This window comes from Callorhinchus milii, unplaced genomic scaffold (assembly GCF_018977255.1).
Source record: "Callorhinchus milii isolate IMCB2004 unplaced genomic scaffold, IMCB_Cmil_1.0 Scaffold248, whole genome shotgun sequence".
NCBI lineage: Eukaryota > Metazoa > Chordata > Chondrichthyes > Chimaeriformes > Callorhinchidae > Callorhinchus > Callorhinchus milii.
The window spans coordinates 18,905-35,157 of record NW_024704989.1 but is presented as its reverse complement, the minus strand read 5'-3'; positions in this window follow the sequence as shown (position 1 = coordinate 35,157).

The window sequence follows — 16,253 nt, the reverse complement described above, 5'->3', positions numbered from 1 at the left end:
GCAGTGAAAATTCTTCCAATGTGCAAATTATGCTATCAGCCAATAGCCACCACCCATATAAACGTGCAAATTAGGAATGCTGCTGTGCTTATTTGTTTCTAAACGCAGCTGCTGGATACACAGCAATGCACAAGCACTGTGTACAATGCTAAACTTGTGCCATTTTGTATATAATAATTGTTTTTTTACCCTTTTATCTGGCAACAAAACTGACACCTTTTTTTACAAGGAGTCATGTTTGCATTGACCACAATACCTGCAGTCGGAATGCAAACAAAAAACATAACTCTGATAATGTATGCACTGTCCTTGGAATTGATTGGTCCACACCCGAGACAGCTTTCCTTAGAGCCTAGTCTCACATGGTGTTGGACCAGATGACGCCAAAAGGCGCACAACTCAAAGACAATGCATCATCAAAGTATAAGAGCTCGGGGTAAGCATTTACACCATTGGAACCTCATTTGCCAGTAGCAAAATATGATAATTGTTTTTTTTACCCTTTTATCTGGCAACAAAACTGACACATTTTTGTACGTTCATCTTTTTGCTTGTCAAACAATTGGGAAATGACAATATGGATGACTTTAAATCCGACTATTGATCCAACAATTTGAGTTTTACTTTAATCCGATTCAAATTTTGCCGCAACCCAACAACTCTAATGATGAAGATAAATAGGTGCCGAAAGGTGTGTCAAAGAAAGTAGGCTGTCCAGCACATGGGTTAAGAGGAGTCAGGTAGATTATTAACCAAGTCAAACACAAGCAGTGGCGCAGCGGTTAGTGCACTGTGCTATGAGCCCAGCAAACAGGTTTTTTTTTATTCTCCACCACAGGCATTGCGAGTTACTTGAACCACAATACAAGCCCCCCACTACTCCACGAAATAGCACTGACCAGTTGAGTGAAGTATGGTCAAAACAATATTCGTGCCCAACACAGCATGGTGAGGTCTTCATCCAGCAGTGGATTGACAAAATGCTGTACATCTACATACATCATCGTAACGACCTTGCACTGCTTCGGCATACTACTATACCTAATGCGTTTAAAGATTAAACAAGCATGTAAAACTTAATTCAATTTATGTGTATTTCAGTTGATTGAACATTGGTGTCTCTGGCAAATTAACTAATACACATGGGGGCTCTTCAATCTTTCCCTTGTTCCGTTCCATGTCTGAGTCACTTTGGCAGCTCATTTGCCGGGTGGCAGGGCTCTTCTGGTTTGTTTTCAAGAGCAGATTTGCCCCTAATCGCAATGCCCCCCCCCTATCATAATAATGTCGACCACACACCCTAAGGTGCACCTGACACTAATAAAGTTGTACATTTTTACACTGATAGACAAAATGTTCTGGGTAATTTGAGCAAGTTGACAAAAAAACAACATCCCTCAAGACTTTTGATAAACCTCATGAACGCCGCCAATTCGGTGCACAGTGCAATAACGCTGCCTGACAGTCATGAGCCCACTGAAACAGCGGTACGCACTTAATTAACATATAGCTTTTCATATGGTTCTATATCTACGATGCTCCATCGTCACAGCCATCCTCGTTTGTACGTCAAGAATGAATGACCTTTTTGATAATTTTTACCCAAAACGTTATTTTTCAATTCAGAAAAACATATTTTTCGGGTCCAACAAAACAATTCGGAAGGGGCAATAGGGTACAGGAAACAAAAGCTAAAGGTGCGAGCCTGAAATGTGTTCTTGCCACTGCTCGTGGAAGGACGGCCACTAGAGGGAGCTCTAGAAAGGTCCTCTCAGAAAACAAACGCCACTTCTCTTTTGTAGAATCACACTTGTGCAACGCTCTTCCCTCAAAGGTGAGACAAGCCCACTCCTCGGGCTGCCTTCAAAACTAAGATGAACACAGATATATTTATCAAGGTAAACGGCCAATCCCTTGGGCAATAACTATTTTGCTTCTGTATTGAAGCCAACATAAGTGTTGACAGGTCTTCACTTTTTTTTAATATGCAGCCTATATGAATTAATAGTGTGTTTACACTAATTGCACCATATTAACTTTGAATGCTTTTATAACTAATGGGCGGAATTTTTTTTTATTTAAACTGGAAATAACCCTGTCCTTTGGACGTGACTGTCCATGCCTCTCCAGCCAGCCATCAAAACGTGTTTTTAAATAGAGGCAGTACTCGACTCACGAACACCCAACTTACAAATATCTGCACTTATTAAGCAGCTTCCATGAGATGTATTTTTTTGTTTGTTTTTTTACATCGACTTAAACGCGAACTCGCATTTGCAAACTGAACCGCGGAACCATTTTGTTCAGTGAAGCAATCCCCCGCGAGATGGGACTGAGTGTTTGAACGTATGTGTGTGTGAAAGTGTGTGTGTGTAAAGGTATGTGTGTAAAGGTTAGTGTGTGCGGGCGTGTGTGCGCGGGCGTGTGTGTGTCCACGCATGCCCCCGTGTGTATGTGGGGAGTGGTAGTGCAATGCTTATCGCGAACTGTACTACCAACCTGGCAACCCGAGTTCGATTCCTGCTCACGACCAAAACTAGCGACGATTATCTGAATGGTTCCTGAGCCTCCCCTAGGTCGATTCAGCCTCAAATGAATACCTGGTGCGGTGTGCAAATATCGACACTGGGGAGTCAAAGGTGGCCAGGCATGGTGCTGCCCAATCACCCCCTCGCGTGCCGTGCCGGTCTTCAAAAGCACTGATCGCAAGCAGAACTTGCCCAAAAAATATTTTTGACAATACGGGGGGTCGTTGTCGTTGGTGTGTGTGTATGTCTGCGTATGAAATTGTTTGGCCAGCTTCTGTTTGGGCGCATAGAGGGAGATAAACGGCTGGAGAAGAGATGGACTGATGCAGTATGGGAGGACGTGGAGCTGAGTGGACTTGCTGATTGGAACAAGCGGTGTCAAAATAAGCCTCAATGGAGGATGATCGTGAATGATGCTATTGGGCAATTGGAGGCAGTCGCCCTCCAGCAACAATGGAAGGCAGAGAAGCGACGCTCACAACAACGAGCGGATCGCTGGGCGGTACAGCTGGTGCATCTACCAGCCATCTTAGTCAGCCAACCCATGGCACCTGAGTCTGTCTCGAGACCTGTCAGCGATCCTTTAATACTCTTCACGTGACCTCATGGTGCACCTGGCCTGACACAGGCGCCATGGTGACGTCACCGTCACTTAGTGGTGAATGGCGGGTATTGGTATGCAAGCGAGGGGGCACTCAAAGTGTGCCAATCCATGGATAATGAGTTTACATCACAGATTCACCCGGATCTGTCGATCTCAGGCACCCCAGATAACAGGGGTGTGTATATGAGCAGTTGCATTATCGTAACAGGAAGGCCGAATCGCAGATAATGTAAAGAATTTTAAATCCTCTCATCCTCAGAGACAGGAATAGTCGTGAACAATGAACGTGACAGAAGTAAATGTATTGCCTTGTTCAAACAAGCAATGTGCCCGCATTTATCGTTGTTGATGATCCTAAGCCAGTGTTGGAAATTCCACATTCCGATGGCAGTCTATGCATAGGACAATCACTGTTAACTTCCAGAAGAGTGGTGCTCAATGTAAAAACTCCAAAAGGGTGATAGCTTGTGAAGGTATCTCACCAGCATGAAAAATGTGCAATCTTCCAATCGTGAGTCACACGTTCCAATCAGTACCACCTGGCGAAAAGGCAACTCAATAACTGGAGGTCGTTGCACAGATTGAATGATGACATGGACACAAACGCAGTGCCACGGATATTTTACTCCATGCCATTTTGTAAATACAGAGACTCCTCTACTTACGAACGCGTTAGGCTCCAGAGGTTTGTTCGTAAGTCCAACTTTACTCCTGTTTGTTCGTAAGTCCAACTTTACTCCTGTCGATTCCAAACATGTTGTTACGGCATGTACACTAAATACGGGGAATAGCTTTAAAAGTTTTATAATCTCCTATACATGTAGATGCCACGGGTTCTTCACGTTTTGCAGTTGTAGATGCCACTGGTTCTTCATGTTCTGCAGATGTAGATGCCACTGGTTCTTCATGTGGCATCTACATGACATACGGAGAGGTTTGTTCGTATCTCTGAAAGTGAATAAGTCGAATGTTCATAAGGAGAGGAGTTACTATATTTGCATTATTTAATTAATGTAATCACGAATTAACTATGGAATGATAAATAAACAATAATGTCATAAGAGGAATGTTTAATATAAATGGCAATAATGGCCTTTCCTCGTAGCACGTAAATAGAGAGGCCAGAGATATAGTGGATAATAAGAACTGCATATTGCGCTTAACACCATGGGGCCTGATGATAATGAAACTGTTCAACAAGCTTTCTGATTACCAGTATTTAAATAGGCATATGGAATCACCTTAGATTAGTTATTGTGTAACAGACAAACCATTCAAGAACGAAATAATATGAATAAACACATTCATATTAAAAGTATAAATCTAAAATGTTGCTGGAATATTGCATTGTGGGAGAAATATGTTCTCGTGAGAACAAGGCATCTTCCACCTAGCTGTGCATTCCTGGACCCAATCAGTATCTCAATGTAATGGATTTAACCACCCGACAGCCTGAGGTAAGGGAAGTCTGAAAAATATAACGCGAGGTGCATCTTTGAAAGTAAAATAAATGCAATTTAACTAAAAAATGCTTATAGGATAAAATCCAACTAAAAGTCGAATAAAGCTAAGCATACATTGTTCTCAGCTCTAGGATACCTTTCCAGTGTCCAAGTATTCGTTATGAATAAAATACAAAATTTTAAAAATAGAGAACAAATCACATTCATAAAGATGTGTGCAGACAGCTGAATAGCATTCTTCCTACAATTGACGTTTCAGAGCATAGCCAGGAACTTCTTGACGGGTAACACACTTTTATTAAATCCTTCAGGTATCACAATACAACGTGTGGTCTTCCTTCTTCCTCCGACACACTCCACTAATCTCGTGTAAGCTCTAGGCCTCTGGCTACACACCATACACTCGACTCGTGTAAGCCCTATGCCTCTGGCTACACAATACACTCGACTCGTGTAAGCCCTATGCCTCTGGCTACACAATACACTCGACTCGTGTAAGCCCTATGCCTCTGGCTACACAATACACTCGACTCGTGTAGACCTCTGGCTACACACACTACACTCGACTCGTGTAGACCTCTGGCTACACACATACACTCGACTCGTGTAGACCTCTGGCTACACACACTACACTCGCCTCTGGGTTACACAGAGTCCCGGTCCCCTTAGGACAGCGGGGCTAGGTACCGCAGGGCTCTAGGTCTTCATCCCCGTCTTCATTCTTCGCTGGTTACACACTGCCCTTACGCCTGTGTGCATCCCCTTTTATAGCCCCTGCTCACGAGAGGCGGAGCTGATGCGTCCATTCAGCATGAGCATCGCTCCTTAATAAACCAATCACGACGCACTCTCTTTACGATCCGGTTTCCCCAGCGCGTGTTAACACTCCTCCACCAATCCCACCGCGCTGCCACCCGGTCACTCCCTCTCAGCATATCACCGGTCCACAGCCAATCAGTACCCCGTAACCCACGACCCCGCGCTGACCCCTGATCCTCCACCGTCAGCGCGCGTCACCACCTACACAGCCAATCCTCACACACTGTGCATACGATCCTTAATCCCAGCGCGTATCACCTCTACATCACCCCCTCCCACATAGCTTGCAGCCGGCCCGGCTGTTAACCTACAACACAACATAACGCAACGCAGTAATAAAGAACTCCCCATCCCAGTGTGCCCCGTAACACAACAACAACAACATAACACAACCTTAAATACGAAGCAATATACAGCCCGACGAACAACACAATAAAAGCGAACACCGTAAAACGAACGCGCCAAGTGTCACCGCGACCCACGCAGTGCCGAGGCGCTCCGGCTGCCTCGACTCCGCACGTGGTAGATTACACAAAGTAGCGCGACCTAGCGCGAGTCCGTCTGGCCGGTCCGTCGTATGGAACGGGACGTTGGCGACCGTCCGGTGTCTCCGGCAGCTCTAGACGGCACGGATCGGGCCTGGAAGGACCGGCCCCGCCGTGGAGATCCGGCCGCCGGTGGTCGGCAGCAGTCAGTTCCGAGACACCTGGGAGCGGGTCAGGCGGAGACATGTGAGGAGCAGGCAAGGACAACTCCCCCTCAGGGTCGTCGGTCACGTCACATGCTCGGCCCTCACGACACAAGGGGAGGCCATACGGAGGCGAGAACGGTTTCAGTCGGGAGGGGTGGACGTACCAACGGCGTTTCCCCCATTTGATCTGAACGCACTGGGGGCGCGCAACCCGCACGACTTCCACGGGTCCCCGCCACGGCTTCAACAATTTAGGTGACGTGGCCAAAGGTGCCTGAGGGCAATGCAGCCAGGCCTTGTCACCTGGTTCCCAATTGTGCACGGATACCTTCCGTGCCCGCAACCGCTCGTTCGCAATTTGGCGAGCCCGCGAATTAAGCCGTGCGGCCTCCCTTGCCTCTGTCAGTTTATGAATATTAAATTTAATATGCTCTGCCAATTTAGAATTAGTTCGTGGTGCGGGCAGACCCAGCTGCGTTTCCATGGGCGGGTCGGCTTCCCGGCCGTACATTAGAAAAAACGGGGAAAACCCCGTAGCTGCATGGGGGGCCATTCTATACGCGGCAAGGACCCCAGGGACCTGCAGGTCCCAATCAACATGCGACTCACACACCTGCTGGCACAGCATAGAGGTCAATGTCCTGTTAAGCCTCTCCACCATCCCGTCCGTCTGCGGGTGGTACGGGGAGGTACGCACCTTTTTGGTACCCAACAGGTCGCACACCTCCTGCAGTAATTTACTCGAAAAATTTTTCCCTTGGTCAGTCAGCAAGCGTTCGGGAGCCCCCTTGTCCAGGACGTAGCCCTGGACAAAGGCGTCCGTCACAGCCGCCGCCGACTGGTTGGCGAGTGGCCACGCCATAGGCCACCGGGTAAAATATTCGACCCCCACCAACAGGTATTTATTACCCCTAGGCGTGACCGGAAGGGCCCCAGAATATCGAGTGCAACGAGCTCGTTAATGCGCGAGACCTGAATAGATTGCAGCGGTGGATTAGCTGCCACGGGCGGTGGTTTCCGTCTGGCGCACTCAACACAACCCTTTAGAATATTCACCACATCACCCCCCATTCCCGGCCAATAATAGTCACGCTGAAGCAGGGCAAGCGTTTTGTTAACTCCCAAATGCAAGAGGCGTTCGTGTGCGGCCAAGACAACCTTCCCCCTTACAGCAGAAGGCACCACAATCGAATGCCGCCGGGACAAACTGTCCCATCTCATCAACAGGCCCTGCTTAAGCTCGTAGGAGCCAGTTCGGTCGTGGCTACCTTCGGAACCCTCCGTCTTCCGGCGCAATGCCAGCAGGGAGCTGTCCGCCATTTGGAGACGGCCCCACTCACTCAACGACAGTGAGAGCAGCGAGTCCTGACCCCCTGGGGTAGCGGGACCATCCCCAATTGGTGTGCTCGCGGTCGCAACCAACGCCTCCCTACCTTCCGTAACCGGAGGTTTACAGCGCGCCGATCCCGATAAGCACGCACATTTGTGACAAGGCAACAACCGCGACAGGGCATCGGCATTCGTGTGTCGCAACCCTTTACGGTACGTAGTCGTGAACTGATAGTCCTGAAGGACTTCCAACCACGCGACAATTGGCCCGAGGGCTGGGCAACCCGTAATGAATACTGGAGCGCCGCATGGTCCGTCCGGACCGTGAAATGACGACCATAGAGATATGGCCTGAATTGTTGTACAAAAAAAACAATGGCAAGTAGTTCACGACGGGTGACGCAGTAGCGCTGCTCTGCCGGCGACAACACCCTGCTACCATAGGCGACCACCCGTTCGACCCCTCCAATGACTTGGGACAGCACCCCCCAATGCCCGTGTTGCTAGCATCCGTGTCTAGCAAGAAGGGACTCTCGAAGTCCGGATAGCGCAAGGGTGGGGCCCTTACCAAGGCGTCCCGGAGGGAGCAGAATGCAGCCTCCTCCTCCGGCCCCCACCGGAACTTCACTCCTTTTGCCGTTAAAGCGTGCAAGGGCTTCGCAATGGTGGCGAAGTGCTCAACGAATCGGCGATAATACGAAGCAAAACCGATGAAACTGCGCACGTCTGACACTGACGTGGGCGTCGGCCACGAACTGACACAGTCCGTCTTCGCAGGATCGGTAGAAATCCCCGAAGAGTCGACAATGTGACCCAAATACCTCACAGATTTTCGAAAAAGATGGCATTTGGCCGGTTTAAACTTTAATTTAGCCGATCGCATTCGCAAGAACACCCCTCTCAATCGCTGGAGGTGTTCCTCGAACGTTTTACCGAAAACAATGACATCGTCAAGGTAAATGAGGCACGTTTCCCACTGCAAGCCCGACAAAACCAATTCCATAAGACGCTGAAACGTCGCAGGAGAGGAGTGAAGTCCCATGGGTAACCGGTTAAACTGAAACAGGCCCCCTGGAGTCCGGAATGCAGTCTTAGGCTTAGACTCCTCATCGAGTGGCAACTGCCAAAATCCGGACAATAAATCAAGAGTCGAAAAGTATCGCGCACCGGACAATGCGTCGAGAGACTCGTCCATCCTGGGGAGCGGATACGCGTCGGCCACCGAGATCTTATTCAGGCGGCGGAAATCGACGCAAAATCGCAGGGACCCGTCCTGCTTTTTAACGAGCACAATAGGTGCTCCCCAAGGACTGGAAGAAGGCGAAATAATGTCGGCTTCCAGCATATCGTTAACCGCCGACTGAACATGTTCCTTCTCAGCAGGACTCAGTCGGAAGGGATTTTGCCTGACCGGTGCCGCATCGCCCGTTTCAATGTGGTGGCGTAGCAGGTCCGTGCATCCGATATCATACTTATGTTTACTGAAGACATCCGAAAATTCAATCAGCAACCCGCGCAACGCGCCCAACTGTACCGCTGACAAATCGTCAGAGTCCGCGCACAGCATATTAATCCAATCTAGGTCCTCCTTTGATGGTACGCTATTCGTGGGGCTCGGATCAACCTGCGCAACCAGCCTCTCCTCCGCAGGGACCCGTGCCGCGTGAGCCAGCACGGTGCCCTGCTGAATGACGGCCGGCCGCGCCCCAGCGTTTAAAACCATGACAAACGGATCCCTGTCTGCCCCAACCAAAGTGTGAGCCACCGATAAATCGAGACCTCCAACAGCCCTATTAGAAGGACCCAAAAGCATGGCCTGTTCCGAGGCCTCCTTCCCCCATGGCTTCCGTAACCGGAGGGGAACCAACATTTGTGAACCCGGGGGCACGTGCACGGTCTGTGTTGCTAACGCCTGAATGGTAGCGCACGCCGTCCGAATTACATTAGGGCTCGTCAAAAATGAAATACGGCGACCCGATGGCAGTTCAATGCAACGCTGATCAATGAGAATTTTGATGGGCATTTTCGCCAAAAAATCAGTGCCCAATAGGCAAGGAACCGCCAGGGAAGATGAAACGAAAACGGGTCCCGACAATTTGATATCACCAATGCAAATGGACGCCCTAATCTGACCGATAATGCCCAACGATCCCCCGTTAGCGGCGTAAAATGGCACATCGACCGGAAGAAGCGGACGACATTGTACCGGGAGAATATTATAAATGAGATCCGAAATAATAGTCGCCGATGCCCCCGTGTCCACTAACACCCTGACCTCGACCCCATCAATCGATCCGGTAACGACGGATGAACCCGCTGAGGCAGCCACAATTCTGTGCCCCAATTCCGACCATTTAATGTCTCCCCGGTCCCGGCCGAACCCCCCTCTCCGAACCGAACCTCCGAACTCTACTCGGCTCTCCCTCGTCGCAACGCGACGACCCATACGTGTCGAGTATGCGGGCCAAGCATGTGAGGTGCCGCGACTTGCCGGGGTTTGCAGTGATGACTTGGGGCCTTGGTCGTCGTCCAGCCGAGGTCCCATGGCGCGCTGACGTGGGGCCGGCAACCGGAGGCCACGTGGCCACGAAGGCCGCAGTTATAGCAGGTGATGACAGTAGTCGGAGATCTCGGTTGCTCCAGCTTGCGGGCCGCTCGCAGAGGCGAACGACCCCCCGACCTCCAGTCCCCCGCTCGTCCCGCGATGAACGCGTCCTCTCGTGGGCTGACGACTTGGGGCCCGGTGTCAACCGGAGCCGGAGTTGAGGCCACGGCAGCGTTGCAGACGACCCCCTGCTTTCGTTGGAGGACCTCGTGCGCTTGCATGCTCGTGGCGACCCGTAATGAAGAAATATCGGTGTCGTCGGCCGTGTTGATGGGGACCCCCAGGTCCTGCGCCAACTTGAGCAGCTGCTCCAAAACCATCGCATCTTGGCCCTCCTCGTCCATACGAGGGAACGCGGCGTCAGCGAGAGCGAGCAACGCCGTGCGGTAGGCGAGCACGGTCTCCGTGTCCGCCTTCCGTCTTGCGTAGAAATGATGGCGGCACGCCGAGGGCGGACCGTAGACTTTTGCCATGAGAGCCAGCGCATCCTTGAGCGTGGAGCGGTCCGACCTGCGTGCGGACGTGAAGGCCGCGAGCGCGTTGTCGTCCAGCATGGCAGGCAGCGCCCGCAGTGCCGTAGCGTCGGACCAGGCGGACATCTCTTGATGCGCCAAAAATCTGCGCTGAAATAGGCTCCAATCCCCGCCTTCCGCCTTGAATGCTGACAACGTGGGAAGGCGCTGCTGAAAAATAAAGTCGTCCTCCTCCTCGTGCTTCCTCTCTGCCCCCCGTCGGTGTGTAAGATGGCGGCCCCAGCGGCGGGTGTGTAATGGCGGTCCGCCGCGCGCGTTGGTGACGTCAGCGGCCGCGCATGGAGAACCGCTGCCACGTGGTGATGGCCGTTCCCGCCAAAAGTTGGAGCGGATGAAACGGCGGGAATCGCCAAATCGTTTTGGCGGGAATCTGCAGAGCGACCCTGTAGCACGTCGGCCGCCGTCCCCGCTCCTCCCGACGAGCTGATCTCCGCCAAGATGGACGCGGCGGCGAGCAGCAGGTCCGCCAGACGGGAGTGTGCCTCGCGAAGCACGGTGTCAGTCCCCCGTCTCTCGTCCGGCGCCGTCGGTGGATCCTGCCCCGTGGGCAGCTCCTCTTCCTCACCCCCTGATGCCCGCTGGCCCGCGTCGTCGAGGTTGTCCTCGTGGTCAATCCCGTGGGTCCGACGGTTCCTCCTTGTATCCATGCTTGGAGGACCGTTTCACTTCTGACGCCAGTTGAAGTATGGGAATTGACGGCAGGAACTTCTTGACGGGTAACACACTTTTATTAAATCCTTCAGGTATCACAATACAACGTGTGGTCTTCCTTCTTCCTCCGACACACTCCACTAATCTCGTGTAAGCTCTAGGCCTCTGGCTACACACCATACACTCGACTCGTGTAAGCCCTATGCCTCTGGCTACACAATACACTCGACTCGTGTAAGCCCTATGCCTCTGGCTACACAATACACTCGACTCGTGTAAGCCCTATGCCTCTGGCTACACAATACACTCGACTCGTGTAGACCTCTGGCTACACACACTACACTCGACTCGTGTAGACCTCTGGCTACACACACTACACTCGACTCGTGTAGACCTCTGGCTACACACACTACACTCGCCTCTGGGTTACACAGAGTCCCGGTCCCCTTAGGACAGCGGGGCTAGGTACCGCAGGGCTCTAGGTCTTCATCCCCGTCTTCATTCTTCGCTGGTTACACACTGCCCTTTACGCCTGTGTGCATCCCCTTTTATAGCCCCTGCTCACGAGAGGCGGAGCTGATGCGTCCATTCAGCATGAGCATCGCTCCTTAATAAACCAATCACGACGCACTCTCTTTACGATCCGGTTTCCCCAGCGCGTGTTAACACTCCTCCACCAATCCCACCGCGCTGCCACCCGGTCACTCCCTCTCAGCATATCACCGGTCCACAGCCAATCAGTACCCCGTAACCCACGACCCCGCGCTGACCCCTGATCCTCCACCGTCAGCGCGCGTCACCACCTACACAGCCAATCCTCACACACTGTGCATACGATCCTTAATCCCAGCGCGTATCACCTCTACATATGTGTAAAAATTTTGACTTTTTTTGGTGCACGAGCAAATCTGCTGGAAAAGCGTGTGGAAGGTTCGTGACGTTCGTACGATATTTGGCGACACAAAAAATTGCGATTTCCCAGCTTCAGGGAATTCGGAGCGAGAGAAACGAGGCCCCGTAACGCACATGAGAGCAATCCCGGCCAATTTCTACCGTTTGATGGGGTCTATGTGTAAAAATTTTGACTTTTTTTGGTGCACGAGCAAATCTGCTGGAAAAGCGTGTGGAAGGTTCGTGACGTTCGTACGATATTTGGCGACACAAAAAATTGCGATTTCCCAGCTTCAGGGAATTCGGAGCGAGAGAAACGAGGCCCCGTAACGCACATGAGAGCAATCCCGGCCAATTTCTACCGTTTGATGGGGTCTATGTGTAAAAATTTTGACTTTTTTTGGTGCACGAGCAAATCTGCTGGAAAAGCGTGTGGAAGGTTCGTGACGTTCGTACGATATTTGGCGACACAAAAAATTGCGATTTCCCAGCTTCAGGGAATTCGGAGCGAGAGAAACGAGGCCCCGTAACTCACATGAGAGCAATCCCGGCCAATTTCTACCGTTTGATGGGGTCTATGTGTAAAAATTTTGACTTTTTTTGGTGCACGAGCAAATCTGCTGGAAAAGCGTGTGGAAGGTTCGTGACGTTCGTACGATATTTGGCGACACAAAAAATTGCGATTTCCCAGCTTCAGGGAATTCGGAGCGAGAGAAACGAGGCCCCGTAACTCACATGAGAGCAATCCCGGCCAATTTCTACCGTTTGATGGGGTCTATGTGTAAAAATTTTGACTTTTTTTGGTGCACGAGCAAATCTGCTGGAAAAGCCTGTGGACGGTTCGTGACGTTCGTACGATATTTGGCGACACAAAAAATTGCGATTTCCCAGCTTCAGGGAATTCGGAGCGAGAGAAACGAGGCCCCGTAACGCACATGAGAGCAATCCCGGCCAATTTCTACCGTTTGATGGGGTCTATGTGTAAAAATTTTGACTTTTTTTGGTGCACGAGCAAATCTGCTGGAAAAGCCTGTGGACGGTTCGTGACGTTCGTACGATATTTGGCGACACAAAAAATTGCGATTTCCCAGCTTCAGGGAATTCGGAGCGAGAGAAACGAGGCCCCGTAACGCACATGAGAGCAATCCCGGCCAATTTCTACCGTTTGATGGGGTCTATGTGTAAAAATTTTGACTTTTTTTGGTGCACGAGCAAATCTGCTGGAAAAGCGTGTGGAAGGTTCGTGACGTTCGTACGATATTTGGCGACACTATAATGAGCGTTTTGCCAGCTCCAGGGAATTCGGAGCGAGAGAAACGAGGCCCCGTAACGCACATGAGAGCAATCCCGGCCAATTTCTACCGTTTGATGGGGTCTATGTGTAAAAATTTTGACTTTTTTTGGTGCACGAGCAAATCTGCTGGAAAAGCGTGTGGAAGTTTCGTGACGTTCGGACGATATTTGGCGACACTATAATGAGCGTTTTGCCAGCTCCAGGGAATTCGGAGCGAGAGAAACGAGGCCCCGTAAGGCACATGAGAGCAATCCCGGCCAATTTCTACCGTTTGATGGGGTCTATGTGTAAAAATTTTGACTTTTTTTGGTGCACGAGCAAATCTGCTGGAAAAGCGTGTGGAAGGTTCGTGACGTTCGTACGATATTTGGCGACACAAAAAATTGCGATTTCCCAGCTTCAGGGAATTCGGAGCGAGAGAAACGAGGCCCCGTAACACACATGAGAGCAATCCCGGCCAATTTCTACCGTTTGATGGGGTCTATGTGTAAAAATTTTGACTTTTTTTGGTGCACGAGCAAATCTGCTGGAAAAGCGTGTGGAAGTTTCGTGACGTTCGGACGATATTTGGCGACACTAAAATGAGCATTTGCCAGCTCCAGGGAATTCGGAGCGAGAGAAACGAGGCCCCGTAACGCACATGAGAGCAATCCCGGCCAATTTCTACCGTTTGATGGGGTCTATGTGTAAAAATTTTGACTTTTTTTGGTGCACGAGCAAATCTGCTGGAAAAGCGTGTGGAAGGTTCGTGACGTTCGTACGATATTTGGCGACACAAAAAATTGCGATTTCCCAGCTTCAGGGAATTCGGAGCGAGAGAAACGAGGCCCCGTAACGCACATGAGAGCAATCCCGGCCAATTTCTACCGTTTGATGGGGTCTATGTGTAAAAATTTTGACTTTTTTTGGTGCACGAGCAAATCTGCTGGAAAAGCGTGTGGAAGGTTCGTGACGTTCGTACGATATTTGGCGACACAAAAATTGCGATTTCCCAGCTTCAGGGAATTCGGAGCGAGAGAAACGAGGCCCCGTAACGCACATGAGAGCAATCCCGGCCAATTTCTACCGTTTGATGGGGTCTATGTGTAAAAATTTTGACTTTTTTTGGTGCACGAGCAAATCTGCTGGAAAAGCGTGTGGAAGGTTCGTGACGTTCGTACGATATTTGGCGACACAAAAAATTGCGATTTCCCAGCTTCAGGGAATTCGGAGCGAGAGAAACGAGGCCCCGTAACGCACATGAGAGCAATCCCGGCCAATTTCTACCGTTTGATGGGGTCTATGTGTAAAAATTTTGACTTTTTTTGGTGCACGAGCAAATCTGCTGGAAAAGCGTGTGGAAGGTTCGTGACGTTCGTACGATATTTGGCGACACAAAAAATTGCGATTTCCCAGCTTCAGGGAATTCGGAGCGAGAGAAACGAGGCCCCGTAACGCACATGAGAGCAATCCCGGCCAATTTCTACCGTTTGATGGGGTCTATGTGTAAAAATTTTGACTTTTTTTGGTGCACGAGCAAATCTGCTGGAAAAGCGTGTGGACGGTTCGTGACGTTCGTACGATATTTGGCGACACAAAAAATTGCGATTTCCCAGCTTCAGGGAATTCGGAGCGAGAGAAACGAGGCCCCGTAACGCACATGAGAGCAATCCCGGCCAATTTCTACCGTTTGATGGGGTCTATGTGTAAAAATTTTGACTTTTTTTGGTGCACGAGCAAATCTGCTGGAAAAGCGTGTGGACGGTTCGTGACGTTCGTACGATATTTGGCGACACAAAAAATTGCGATTTCCCAGCTTCAGGGAATTCGGAGCGAGAGAAACGAGGCCCCGTAACGCACATGAGAGCAATCCCGGCCAATTTCTACCGTTTGATGGGGTCTATGTGTAAAAATTTTGACTTTTTTTGGTGCACGAGCAAATCTGCTGGAAAAGCGTGTGGAAGGTTCGTGACGTTCGTACGATATTTGGCGACACAAAAAATTGCGATTTCCCAGCTTCAGGGAATTCGGAGCGAGAGAAACGAGGCCCCGTAACGCACATGAGAGCAATCCCGGCCAATTTCTACCGTTTGATGGGGTCTATGTGTAAAAATTTTGACTTTTTTTGGTGCACGAGCAAATCTGCTGGAAAAGCGTGTGGAAGGTTCGTGACGTTCGTACGATATTTGGCGACACAAAAAATTGCGATTTCCCAGCTTCAGGGAATTCGGAGCGAGAGAAACGAGGCCCCGTAACGCACATGAGAGCAATCCCGGCCAATTTCTACCGTTTGATGGGGTCTATGTGTGCTGGAAAAGCGTGTGGAAGGTTCGTGACGTTCGTACGATATTTGGCGACACAAAAAATTGCGATTTCCCAGCTTCAGGGAATTCGGAGCGAGAGAAACGAGGCCCCGTAACGCACATGAGAGCAATCCCGGCCAATTTCTACCGTTTGATGGGGTCTATGTGTGCTGGAAAAGCGTGTGGAAGGTTCGTGACGTTCGTACGATATTTGGCGACACAAAAAATTGCGATTTCCAGCTTCAGGGAATTCGGAGCGAGAGAAACGAGGCCCCGTAACGCACATGAGAGCAATCCCGGCCAATTTCTACCGTTTGATGGGGTCTATGTGTAAAAATTTTGACTTTTTTTGGTGCACGAGCAAATCTGCTGGAAAAGCGTGTGGAAGTTTCGTGACGTTCGGACGATATTTGGCGACACTAAAATGGCGTTTTGCCAGCTCCAGGGAATTCGGAGCGAGAGAAACGAGGCCCCGTAACGCACATGAGAGCAATCCCGGCCAATTTCTACCGTTTGATGGGGTCTATGTGTAAAAATTTTGACTTTTTTTGGTGCACGAGCAA